Genomic DNA, 13,088 nt, shown 5'->3' on the forward strand with positions numbered 1-13,088 from the left:
CAGAAAAGAGGAAGAGAGAGGGAGAGAGAGAGAAAAGGAAAAAGAAAAAGAGAGACGGAAGAAAGAAGAGTGAAACGAGAGTTCGTAATAAACCTCTCGCGCTAGTTCCCGAAGCGAAGAAGAGTATAATCGAGCAAACTGCCTTGTTTTTCCCTTTCGTCTATCTTGAACCTTTTCCGTGTTCAAAGGGCTTTCTGTCACGTCGGTACGCGTATTCAACTTTCGTCGGCTATTTATTGACGATTAGATAGCGTCAAAAGGCAACTTAATATTAGTGAAATAAGTGCACTTTACTAAAAATAATTTAATGCTAAATTTAGCTTTTCACGATTAAAAATTCTTCTCTTATCATTTTTCACGCAATCTTATCCGATATAAACATTTCGAAAAATCACGATTGAAACAAAATTAATAGGGACAGATTTATTATACTAATAAATCAATATTAATACGATAACCTCGGTCAATCGGAAGTTATCTGTTTTCGTTCACACTGTAACCTTGACCATTTGTTGCGATGTCGAGCGCTATTAAACGGTCGTATCGTCCCCGGAACATAGTCTAACGCGAATAGTCCGGTGCCGAAGATAAAATCAATATTACGTCGGTCATGAAATACGAGCGTCACGTGATACAGTGAACCCCTTACATGATCTCTATGGTCATATCACCATATCACTACAACGTATTCCTCTAGATGTGCACAATGTTATTGGCTCTTCAATGTAGCTGCAATATTATCCGCGAAATCCTATCGCTTTCAAACTTCTCCTTTATGCCGAATATCGACTTTTAGCTACAATCTTCATAGCAGCCAGATGTGAGAATCAAAGTATAATTCGCCATACGTAATGTAAAATGCATTAAGATGTTGCGTTATCAGGGCGTCACGATAGAAATATCGCAGCGGCATTAATAATGAATACAGTAAGCTTAAGTGAACGGCGAGCCCTAGCCGATATGCTACCTCGTTGAGAGATAATAATACGGATTCAGTAGCGAGGAATATGATGGGAGGATCATTAAACAAAAGCAAGCTAGTGCGGAACGCTGCAAACAAAACGTGAGTAAGAAACTAAGAGAGGAACAGTTTTCCTGACATAAATAACCAGAAACAACAGTGAGACTGTAATTAAGAGGAATATTTCGCGAGAAGTAAACGGAAACTTGTTTGTGACGCGCTAAAATTATCAATATACACGCGTGTTAATAGTAACGGCATACAAATTTCCTCTAATCACAGAATTTATATTTTCTTGTAAATACAGGAACGAGCAACAGAAATTTTTAATTATTGTATACGCGCACAAAAATTTAGCGAAAATTTCAGGCTAGATAAAGTTCGACCTGGACTTGGCAACTTATTGTTCTCCATTATGAAAAAAGTAATATTAAAAAGTGTCCCCTAATACTTTCATTCTGTCACAAAATGTGCGGACGAGTGTTAGGAATTTGTAATCGTGCACATGCTTACATAGGCAAAAATTTTTAATATTTTTATATGCTTGACGGGCGTATAAATTTTTTTTTAGAAAAATTATTTATTTAATTGTTATTATGAAAGTATTAATACTTAACCGTCTTAACATTTTTTTCTTTGAACTGTGCTTATTAATTCTCAAATTTTTAATACTAGATATGCATACAAAATCTGTATTTTATTTTCATTTTTACTTAATGACATGCATGTTGTTTTTAAAACTACTTTATAATCGTTATACGAATATTTTGTTATCAATAAAGAAATTAATACTTTAAAAAATTTTATTTTTAAGAAATAATTGCGTACATATATCGTTTTGTTAACATATGGTTTCGGTTTTAAATATAATGTCGAGCATTGAATATAAATAAACATTATATATATATATATATATATATATATATATATATATATATATTTGAATTTATTATATTACTAATACTCTATGTAAATTATTTTTAATATAATAAACATTTTCTATTTTTCTTTTATATATGATCTGTATATATCTGCTTATAGGCTTCTTATGAGTGTACTTTTATATGGATAAATAATAAGAATAATTACACAGATTTCAAGAATAATTATTTATATTGTTTTATTCTAATCAATTTATTTCAGAATAATGGATTTATGAGATATATTTATTTATAATATTCCTCTATTACATTTAACTTGAAATTTTCACATAAATCCATTATCACTAAGTTAATAAAACAAAAAATAATTTCATTCATTGATATGATGCGCAGGAATGGAGTTGTAGTGTATAACGTTAATCTATAAAATACATATATATCCAAATTATAAAGCAATGTCAAAACAATTACTATTTAAAAAGTATTATTGTGCGCAATTAAATTTTATATTTCTCTAACTAGATATTTAATAAAGAAATTACATAAATTCCGAAAAAAAATTTGTTTTATAGATGTAAACTTTTATAAAATTTGAAAAAGTTTTTATATAAACATTTATAAGATATTTTCCGTATCGTGTAAGTTTTTAAGTCAACTTTTACCGATATTTAAAATAATTCTAACTCTCTTTAGAAATGTTAAGATATATTTTATATATGTATATCTATATAAATATATTTACATGTGTATACAGACTGTTTTAAAAATAGGTGGCCAAACTTTAAGAGTATATTCTCATTAAGAATGAAAAGAAGTCATATAAAATATAAACATGGGTCCGGAAATGCTTCCTTTGCACACACACACACACAAGTTATAAAGATTTTTTATTTACATCGGACAATATGACTCACATCGACGTTTCATGAATTGTTGATTAGAAATAACTCATCGCTTGGTCTGCACATTCTCTCGATTTAAACTCCTTGAATTTTTATTTGTGGGGACATTTTAAGATTCTATTTATGATACTTTTGTTGCTACTGTGGAAGTACTCCAAAATCATATTATCATTTCGTATGACAAAATACAAAATACTTCGGAAATTTTTTAATTGTTTTCGACAATTCCTGCGATGTCAATGCGAGGCATGCATTGATGCCGAAGGAAATCATTTCCAGCAATTTTTGTAATGTTCTTACAGTTTCTTATAGTTTCAAATGTTTTTAAAATCTGTTAAATGTTTATAACTTGCAAAGGAAGCGTTTCCGGACTTATGTTTATATAACTTTTTTTCATCCTTATAGTGAATAGAATATGCTCTTCAAATTTGGTTTCCTATTTCGGAAACATCCTATATATATATATGTATATATCCAATATGTGGCTGAATGTATGTACATAAATATAATATATTTTAAACATTTTAAAATAAAATTTAAAATATTTAATGTATATATATTCTATTTATATTTTACTCGAGTGTGTAAAAAAGGTATTACCGCAGGGACAAACGGACAATTAATCTTAAAAGTAACAAAAGTAAATTAAATTATAAATTGTGCTCACCTCATGGTTTCTTCGTCGCCCGATACTTTCCCAAGCCTCTTCCTCCTCCTCTCTTTGTTGATTCTTCAACCCTTTATAATACTCACAGAATTTATACTGGCACTCACACTGACACTCACATGCGAAGATGCGATTAATTACGATCGCACATTAATCGTACGGAAAGATCGTATTTGATTTTTTAATATTTGTCACATCGTATTTTGCGACAAATACTAACAAATATCGGACACGATCTTTTCGTGCGATTAATGTGAATAATCGTAACTGCGTCTTTGCGTGCGAGTGTCAATGTAAATGCCAATGTGAGTAGAGAATTAAAGAATTAACAAAGAAAAGGAGGAGGTTTAGAAACATATTGGGCAACGGCGGAACAAATGTGCAGTGAGTACAATTTATAATTTAATTTACTTTTGTTACTTCTGAAATTAATTGCTCGTTTATTTCTGCGGTAGTGATTCATTTTACGTGTAATAACATTGCACATAAAATATTCTAAATATTATTTTGAAATATTTAAAATGTTTATATTAATTAATACTTCCATATAAATGCATATAAAATATTTTAATATTGTTTATGATTTGTAATTATTCAAATTATTTATATGAAAATTACAGCTTATTTTTTATGTTTTGCAAAAAAAAAAGTATATTTAAAACAAATTTTTTTTCGGAATTTATATATTTTTTTATCAAATGTCGGTTTAAAGAAGAATTTAATTTAATTAAGCATAATAATTATTCTTAAAATAATTGTTTTGGACACCGCGCGCTTTATAATTTGGATACATTTGTATTTTACAGATCAACATTGTATGCTACAACTACCGCTGCGCATCATATCGGTAAGTAAATTTTTAATTTTATATAAAATTTTGAGATAATAAATTTGTAAAAATTTTAATTAAAAATAATAAGAATATTATAAATAAATGTAATACTTCATAAATCCATTATCCTGAAATGAACGGGATACAAGACAGATTATTATAAATATTTAACTCTGGAATATTAATGTTCGTATATGAATGCATATACGAAGTTTATGCATGTAAGGTTTTCTAGAAATATGATTGGAAATATCATGAAAATATAATTATTAAAATATAAATATTGAAATATATGAAAATATGATAATATTATTTTACTAGTTTTAGTATTTATAGTACATTGCAATTAATTAAATTTATTATTTAAATAAATATTAAAAATAAAATGAAAACGAATGAAATAACATAAAACTATAATTATATATAATTAAAATTAACATTTTAATATACAAAACTTTTATTTAAATGTCTTGATGATTTATATATCTCATGGATGAAAAAGATCGGAATAAATATTTTAAATATTATATATAAATATATTTAATGTTTTTTTAATGTATTTTGTCTAAGATTCAATCAGCGCAGTTCAAAGAAAAACATATTTAAAAATGAGTGGCAGTCAATTAACTGTTTTTTTTTTAAGATAAAATTTATAGATATTAAGCATATAAAAATATCATTGATTTTTGTATGTACGTATGTATAAATTTCTTACGCTTATTCGTTTTGTGCTAAAAATGCAAGTATTGGAGCATTCTTTAAGAAAATCCTCATAACAAGAAAAAATAACTTGCCAACCACCAAGGTCTAGAAGGGCTTCATTTAGTACGTAATTCTCGCTCATGCATGTGTATACAGTAGAAATTAAAAATCCTGCAGATCTACTGGGCGTTAGCAAGTTTTAAATTTTTGCTTCAAGAATCTTTTTAACTGCAATAATATTTTTTTAATAGCTCTTATATAATTAGCAATAATAATATTAGCCACATGAGAAGCTGCTGATTTCTAAATTACACATTTACGTGATTTACGATATTGATACATAATGCATTGGGAGAAGATGATATCCGATTGCAAGTTATCCAATATAATTGTATTTATCGTATATTGACGTTGTATCATATAACAATTCATATAAACTGTTTACAACATTTGAGAGTTCCCCGGAAACGCTAGATACAATATATATATATATATATATATATATATATATATATATATATATATATATATCAGTACGCATGCAAATATTCCGCGTGTGTCCGCGCTGAACAAGCTATGCCAAATTTTAGAAATTACCGCGTGGCGTCTTCCTGCATAAATTTTCGGACGTGTAATACTTCCGTATCAATCTGTTCTCAACGTTCCCGCAAGTGGAGCGTTGAGTTTTATGTTTCACGTGGACGGAATGTTGCGTGGCGACGGCGCGTGTTCAACAACGGCGTCCGGAATAAAGAGAAAATTTGTAAAATAATACGCATTGCGAACAGTATTGCGCGAGCGAGCTCGAGGATTGAATGAGAAGCCCGCCAAGGAAAACGACGTCAAACAACGAAAACATAAAGAAGGAGGAAAGCAATCCGCATGACTGAAGCCGTAACCATGGCGATATCATCTCACGGCGATGCCAGCAAGGAAATATTGAATCCTTCTCTATTACCCTCTTGCAAAATAGTTTGCGGCGAATGCTTCTAGATGCGTCCTGTCGCGGTTTGTTGCTTCGCATACACATCACATGTCGTAGAATATCCGCGCCCGTTTTTCCGGAAAGATCTTGCGAATTTGCTCTTGCACCGGTAAGTTGTACAAATCCCGCAGGGCAATATGTGGAAATGGCATAATGGTTCAAATTTCGCCATCTACGAATGTGCGCGATTCAGATTTTAAATCTTTCAAAAACTTAAATTATTTTTTTAAATTGATATTGATTATTTTTCTAATGCGTATGTGTATATTTTATTTTATTTTATTTTTCTTTTGTTTTTAACAGTAGGACTTTATCCCTTAAATTCTAATACATCTCAATTTTAATCTAGACAGAAGTAAGACCTTTTTTGTCGATGGACATAATAGTAATAGAAAATAAATTTCGAGATACACAATGGGGCAGATTAATCGAATATCCAAAGCAACGCGATAAAAACTCGATTGATAAATTCCGTTTTACTGAAAACAAAATTGCGTCCGTTTTTCCTACAAATTGCCGATTATAATGATCAAGTATTATTTTTCACTGAATGATGGGCTTGGATGTTAAGATCCGCCTCGAAAGCTGCAATAATAAAGTACAGTGTGAGAATTTCAACGCTGATGGTAAAAGCATCGTTGAAAGTCTGTACGCTGAAATGACCGAGCGTTCGCTCTTCCTCTTGTGGACAGTCATAATATTATCTGACACAGCACTGCCTCATTTCCATTTGCATGTTTCATTATCCAGCTCGATGACCCGCAGGCGCAAAACCATCCAGTCAGAAAAGTAAAAAGAATCCGCTTTCCCGAGTAATCAAGAGTATCAGAACGCGAGCACCGACAGGAATGTTTTCCTCGTTAACGAGTTTGTTAGACCAATCAACGTGCTTACGTTTATTTGATTCCAACTTTTCAGGCGTATATACACAATTTTTGACGAAGTCAAAGGAGGCACGTAGCGAAATTTCCAATTCCCGAACTCGAAACTTGTGCACGTCGCGTGAATTGCACGTCGAAACACAAATTTCCACACTCGTTAGAGTCGTATGAAAAGTATGACAGGACGTGAAATTTTGGCAACATTTCAGGGCAGCTTGTCTAAAACGATGCATATGGGAACAATGTGTATCGTGGATTTGACGTGGCGCATGGCTACGGGCGGATACGTAACGTTATGTAATATGCAACAGTTATGCAACGAAACAATTAACAGTCATTTTCCCATTCGTGCATTGCGTTCTATAGCGATTATATGCTTGCGAATGAACCATAACCTTTGTAGCCTTACTACTTTTCGATATATTTTTCGTTAACCGTCGAAATGTATATTTTGCAAAATAATTTTTGCAATTACACAACGTTCATCCTTTTTAGAGACACACTCGCTTTGTTTACATTGTATAGACATTATCGTAATTGTCTCGCTCGCATTCTGTCAACGGTGCATCAATCTAAATTGATGCATTCTATCTCTAAAGATCTCGAGAGGCGCAGAGATGCGGAAAAGGACGGACGAAGAAGCGGAAATGGATAGAGAGGATTGCGCAACTTTCAATCAGAGACAGTACCATCTTTTAAACCTGTAGCGAAGGTATACCCTGGGAGTAGTTATTGGCTAATCTGCTTCTGACAATGCAACGAGAGCAACAAAAAAAGGGACAAGAGGTAGGAGACAGTGAACGCGCAACCCCCGCCCTGTTGAGCACGTCGGTACGACCGTAGGCGGTCGGTTGGATAGCATTATAACCCTCAGGCTATATCCTAAAAGTTATCTGAAAATTTCATTTACGACGAGAGAGTTAATAAATGTAAATATTAGCCGTAGAAGCAGTTTGACGGGAACTACCACTACCGGTGCTGCCGGCTCTAAAACCAACCGAGAGTGGCGCACCGGAGCTGTTCTCTGCAGCTCCGCGCGGAGAGGTTACACTTTGAGTTCATTAAAGTGCATATCGATCCGCGAACGGCGGCTTGATAAAAAGTGAAAAATCTAATCCCTGCCATTTCAGAACTCTATCATCCTCCGGGATAGAGAATATCCGTCACGATGACGGTTAGTCAACAACAGCGAACACTTGGGGGAGCGGGAACATTCTCTAATGACGCGACAACACGGCTTCGTAAATGATAGAAGTGAGATAAATTTATTTTGCGGTTAAACATTTCCCGAATCGAATTGGGAAACTGCATTTTCGTGAATACTTCTTTCATATCGATAATGTAAGTGTTTTCCACTATGTTGAAATAACAAAGAAAGAACGCAGTTGAGTATAAATTAAATGTAAATACGACGGAAAATGGAGAGCAAATACCGTGCCGCTGTTCCGAAACAACAATGCGGCTTAGAGGATGGGACCTAGGTTGAAAAGGAGAGCAGACGGTGGCGTAAGAGGCCGGAGGGGGTGCGCCGAGGGGGTTGAGTACCTGTCGAGAAATACCCAATAGATAAAATCGATAACGGTAGCTTTCAGCAGGCGTTCTATGAGAGTCCAGAAATTTTAGTCGACCTAGAGCGTACTCCTCGTTACTCGGCAAAGTATCGAAGAATTTCCATATTAAATATCGGATGCTGAACAAACATTAATTGAAAGATACCGACCCGGTCGCTCCCAATGGAAATTCGACAAACGCAAGCTTCGTCTTGCGAAGTATGTAAAACAATCGACGCAAATAAGCGATGCATGTTTTTAAATTATATACCTTCATGCTTTGCGTAAAAATGCTATCTAAATATTATACGACGTCTCGCATTCGCTGCCAACTCCCAACTTTACGGCAGACCTATTTACGAAATTTTCACGAGTTTATTATTCCTTCCACTTACGCGCAACAGAATGGACAAATACGGGTCATAACACAACACAGCGACGCAACGAATTTTGTGGACTGGATATTTTATCGTTGAGGTAAAAAATTACGAAACTCAGTACGCATCAATACATTGACGCAAACGTGTACGGTGTAGACTTGCGGATTTTTATTTTACATGTGAAACGACTTCCCTTTGATGAGAAAATATTTTTCTCCAAAAGAGCGCTGCTTCCATTTTCTGCAGATCAATCGTACACTCCGATTGCGTCGACAACTTATACGACTGTGTTTCCCGTCGCCGCATCTCGTCTCGCGAACGATCTTTTTCGCTTCATCTGTTTCACATATACCCTCGATCCGTACACCAATTCCGTAGCTCATCGCCAGTAGTGCGCCGGAATTGCCTTTCTTAAACTCTAAGCGATTAGACCGACGCGTCAATCCGTGAAATCACCCTCGGTGGTGAATCGCACCCCTCGCAAGATCGCGAGGGCTGTTTGAGAGCTTAGGTAAGGTTGAATTCTGGCATTTCGCATTGGCCTTAGGGAGAACAGCGGATGATCTCGCCGATAGAGGGAGAGAGTATTCCGCAGTGAAAATGACCCGTCATTCACAGCTTACGAAAAACTCAATTTCTTTGAGGTGCGATCGAGCGATCGGACAAGCGGGTGCTCAAATCTGATGCTGATCGACACTCGTCGATCCTGGCGTTTATATCTATCCATATAAGTCCGTAATGTCGGAAATACGATCGGTGACATTGTGTATGATCTACGCCCTGTGGATACGAAATTTCAACTATGATTACGGTTTTCAAGCGCGACATATCGAGATAGTTGACGCGATAACATGCGAATGCGAATCAGAGGCACTCGTAAATGATGGATCATTCTTTCCGAAATCTCGTTCTCTCTCACTGGTAGCTGGTTACATGCACGTCCATCCATCATGTTATCTTCTATAATGGATATGCATCTTCGCGCGGATAATGAATAACATGTCGAGCGCATGAGTTTTCTCATCGTGGATGACAAAACAATATTTTGTCATCGGTCAAAGATTATTAATTATGGAGAGATTATTTAATAATAGTTTTAGTTTGATTAATTTTAAAATACATTAGAATGCGCGCATACACGGGATAAAATGAAAAACTGTTATTCCGAATGTTTCATATATCGAAACGGCGTTTGTTAAAGTGCCACATCTTTTTTTTTTTTTTCGAGAGTTGCACGGCAGGATGGCGCAAGGGTTAATGGCGGCTATCCGGCCGCAAACCTGCGCGATAAACCCTTGCTCGCAATTCTCGCTCAAAGTCGTTACGTCGGCCATACATCATGCGGAACGAGTTTACTTCATGCCGTAATGTCTACGCTGAAATGATTTTATGGCACGATTTATTTTCGGCCAAAACGCACGTTCTCGAAAAATTTCGACTCCCTGCAGCGGAGTTAGTCCCCTTTTTCCATGCAAACGGAGTCGAGCTTAACATTTCACATTTACGAATAAATTCGGAATTTTTAACGTAAAAAAAAAAAAAGAAAATTAAATATACCGCAGCGTACATGATGTTCACGCGTCAACATCTATGAAATAAAGATGACGTGTTTTAGTGCAACCTTAGATCTACGAAAACACATCACAAGTCACATATTTTCTAAATGATTGTCATAAAACATTTAATAATTCAATAAACGTTCAATATCGGTGTACATTGACAATAAACATTGATCGTCCGAGAATCTCCTTGGTAGCATTACAACGTGAAACGCGGGGATGAGTTTAATGTGAAATTTCGTACATGAGGCTTTCCGTTTAGTCGTATACTTTTAGGTCGTAAAGTTTCATGGCGGCCTGCCCGGAGGGACGTAAGAAAGTGTCGCGAGCACTTGGAACGATAGCGTACGAGGCTCTTCGTCGTCGATTCACTCGAAGGTCGAGATTTTAAGGGTCGAATCGACTCGTGATCGCTCGTTCGAGGATCCTTATCTTCGATACGGTGGAACGATTCCGGGCGACTGGACAGGCGATCAAGGATCTTGAAGGAGGGGAGGGGAGGGGGGAAGAGGTATCGTAAGAATTCGCGTAGACACGGAGAGTCGGTGAAATTGTACTTCAATGTGTCCCGGCGTTACGATAATAGCGGCAAATACTCTCGCTCACGGACCATTAGTCAAAAATGTTCGGCTTCGTTGTCGCGCTGTCGTCGTCGCAAGTAGTGAAGAGTACCGCTGGGCCGCCGGCCCCTGTGTATCCGGGCAATAGCGTAGTAACCGTTCCATTCCAAGCGACTGCAATCACTAGGAATTTGCCTCTGTTCTTTGAAACAACATTCTCCGGCAATGATCCGTGTTTGCACTTTTTTATCTGTTTAAGTTTGCATGTAAATTTATTCGTACAATTAGATTATTATACTACTTCCTAAATCGATGATTATTTATTTTTTAATATATAATATTGTTCTTTATGGGGCAAATATATATATATTTTGGTATTTAAATTAATGTATAAACTGTATAGTAATTTTATTTAATTTTTTTACTTTTTATAAACATACATATTTAATATCTGGATGAACAAAAGTTTAATGTCTTATTTTATATCTTCCTATGAAAATACGTGCATTGCATTATTTTTGCGCGATAACAACACTCGATAATGGACGATTACGAGAGAAGTTCGAATAATAGATGCAGGATCAAGTGCCGGCGAACCTTATGAACTCTCAAAGCGGTACATGGCACGGGGAACGAATGTTTGCAGCTTCCTATACATATGTAGCCGTCCGCAAAAGTTTCCTCGTTTGCCCGGCACTTTGCCGGTGCACACGTACTAATCCGTTACTCGTAATTAGAGTCGGATTGCCAATGGTTTAATCCCTCAATGTCAGTGCCTGCTTTGGTGAGAGAAAGAGAGCGGAGGAGCAAAGAGAGAAAGAGGAGGATGAAGAGAGAGAGAGAGAGAAAGAGAGAAAGGAAGGAAGATAGCGAGCGGAAGTGAGAATAGAAGGAAGAGAGATGATAGGAGAGCGAGACGTGAAGGAGGTTACCGAGAGAGGTAGACCAAAAGGTATACGCGCAGTATGAAGGGAAACTGCCATTGCAACCTCCTTCGTTCCCCGGCCGACACTTTGAGTAATAAGATTAGGAGGCGTCTCTACTCAGTCCGAGCAGGCGAGATAACGTCATTGCGAACCAAATGGACCGAGATATAGATAAGGGATAATTAGGGGAAAAGAGACAGACGGCGCGGAGGTTGGATGAAGAGAAAATGAGAAGGAGGGTGAACAGGAGGAAGAGAGAAAGCCAGAGGAGAGAGAAAGACAACGGCCAAATCGAAGTAGTACAAGGATGACGTCGGACATTTATTACTACTAGATTATTCTACAATGAGTGCTTCCTTCGTCCTACCCACCGCGAAAATTTGGCCAACATCTCGCGCAATCATAGTCTATTCACGATAACGTATATCCAAACTTCCATATGTTTCGGACAAAATTAGTGCACTACGAATATCGCGTTTCCGAGCCTACTAATTTGAAATTGGATATAACTCCTACTTTTTGAATTGCAAATGTTTACGGTTATCTAGACTTCGTCGAAAATCTAGCACGGCACGTTTTAAACACTTAGTGAAAATGCGCAACAGACTTATAACAGACGAGTATTAATAACATTATCTGTATCTATTATCTTGTAAAAATTAACATAAAGTAATAATATAATCGGGCGCACGCAACTTTGTAAAGTAGTTCGCAAAACTTTTGATTTAGTTTAAAGCTTTTAGGAGACAACACGATGGTATAATAAAATCGATGTAGAGTCGACGATATAGCTTGGGCGTCGCATCGGCCTCATCAACGGGCGTCGGCACGCATAGGATATCGCGTCATTAAATCGCATTTGCATATCACTGATCCGGTGAATAGAGACCCTACCATGGCTCACCGGAGCCAATTAAAATTGACAGCGCTGGCAGCCGGAATCTTCTTCTCTTTTTTCCGCATAGCGCACCTGTGTTATCGGCGTGCTACAGCGATCGGGTTTAAATCGGTATCGAAAACGCGTGGCACAAACTACTCTTCGATATATCGGAGTTCAAGTAGATCGCGTAAAAAAAAAGCGTATTCACCGCAGCTAAAACCCACGAACGATCCACCGTAAACACGGCCGCGTTGGTGGAAGCGGCGGGATATAAAGAAAGAGCAAATAATCATGCGTGAGGCTGCATATCAACGCGTTTCATCGCGTAGCTTTCTTTCGATTATGTGAAGTCACGCATGACTGACCACGTGCGCCGTCCGTTTCGTTTCGTCCACCCCTTCTTTTTCCCCTCAATTTACCGG

At 36.2% G+C, this 13,088-nt stretch overlaps 1 protein-coding gene across 14 annotated transcripts in view; it reads left to right on the top strand.

The window, feature by feature from the left end:
- Positions 1-13,088, top strand: part of LOC126853682 (CUGBP Elav-like family member 4) — a 567,269-nt gene that overhangs the window by 264,148 nt on the left and 290,033 nt on the right. Inside the window, exon 1 of one of the 14 annotated variants that reach the window (XM_050599669.1) lies at positions 4,231-4,258. The exons of the other annotated variants lie outside the window; for them this stretch is intronic. The gene's annotated coding sequence lies outside the window, so the exon portion shown is untranslated. Of the gene's footprint in view, positions 1-4,230; positions 4,259-13,088 lie in introns of those variants that run through there. 14 annotated transcript variants of the gene reach the window in all.

This window comes from Cataglyphis hispanica, chromosome 12 (genome assembly GCF_021464435.1).
Source record: "Cataglyphis hispanica isolate Lineage 1 chromosome 12, ULB_Chis1_1.0, whole genome shotgun sequence".
NCBI classification, from domain to species: domain Eukaryota; kingdom Metazoa; phylum Arthropoda; class Insecta; order Hymenoptera; family Formicidae; genus Cataglyphis; species Cataglyphis hispanica.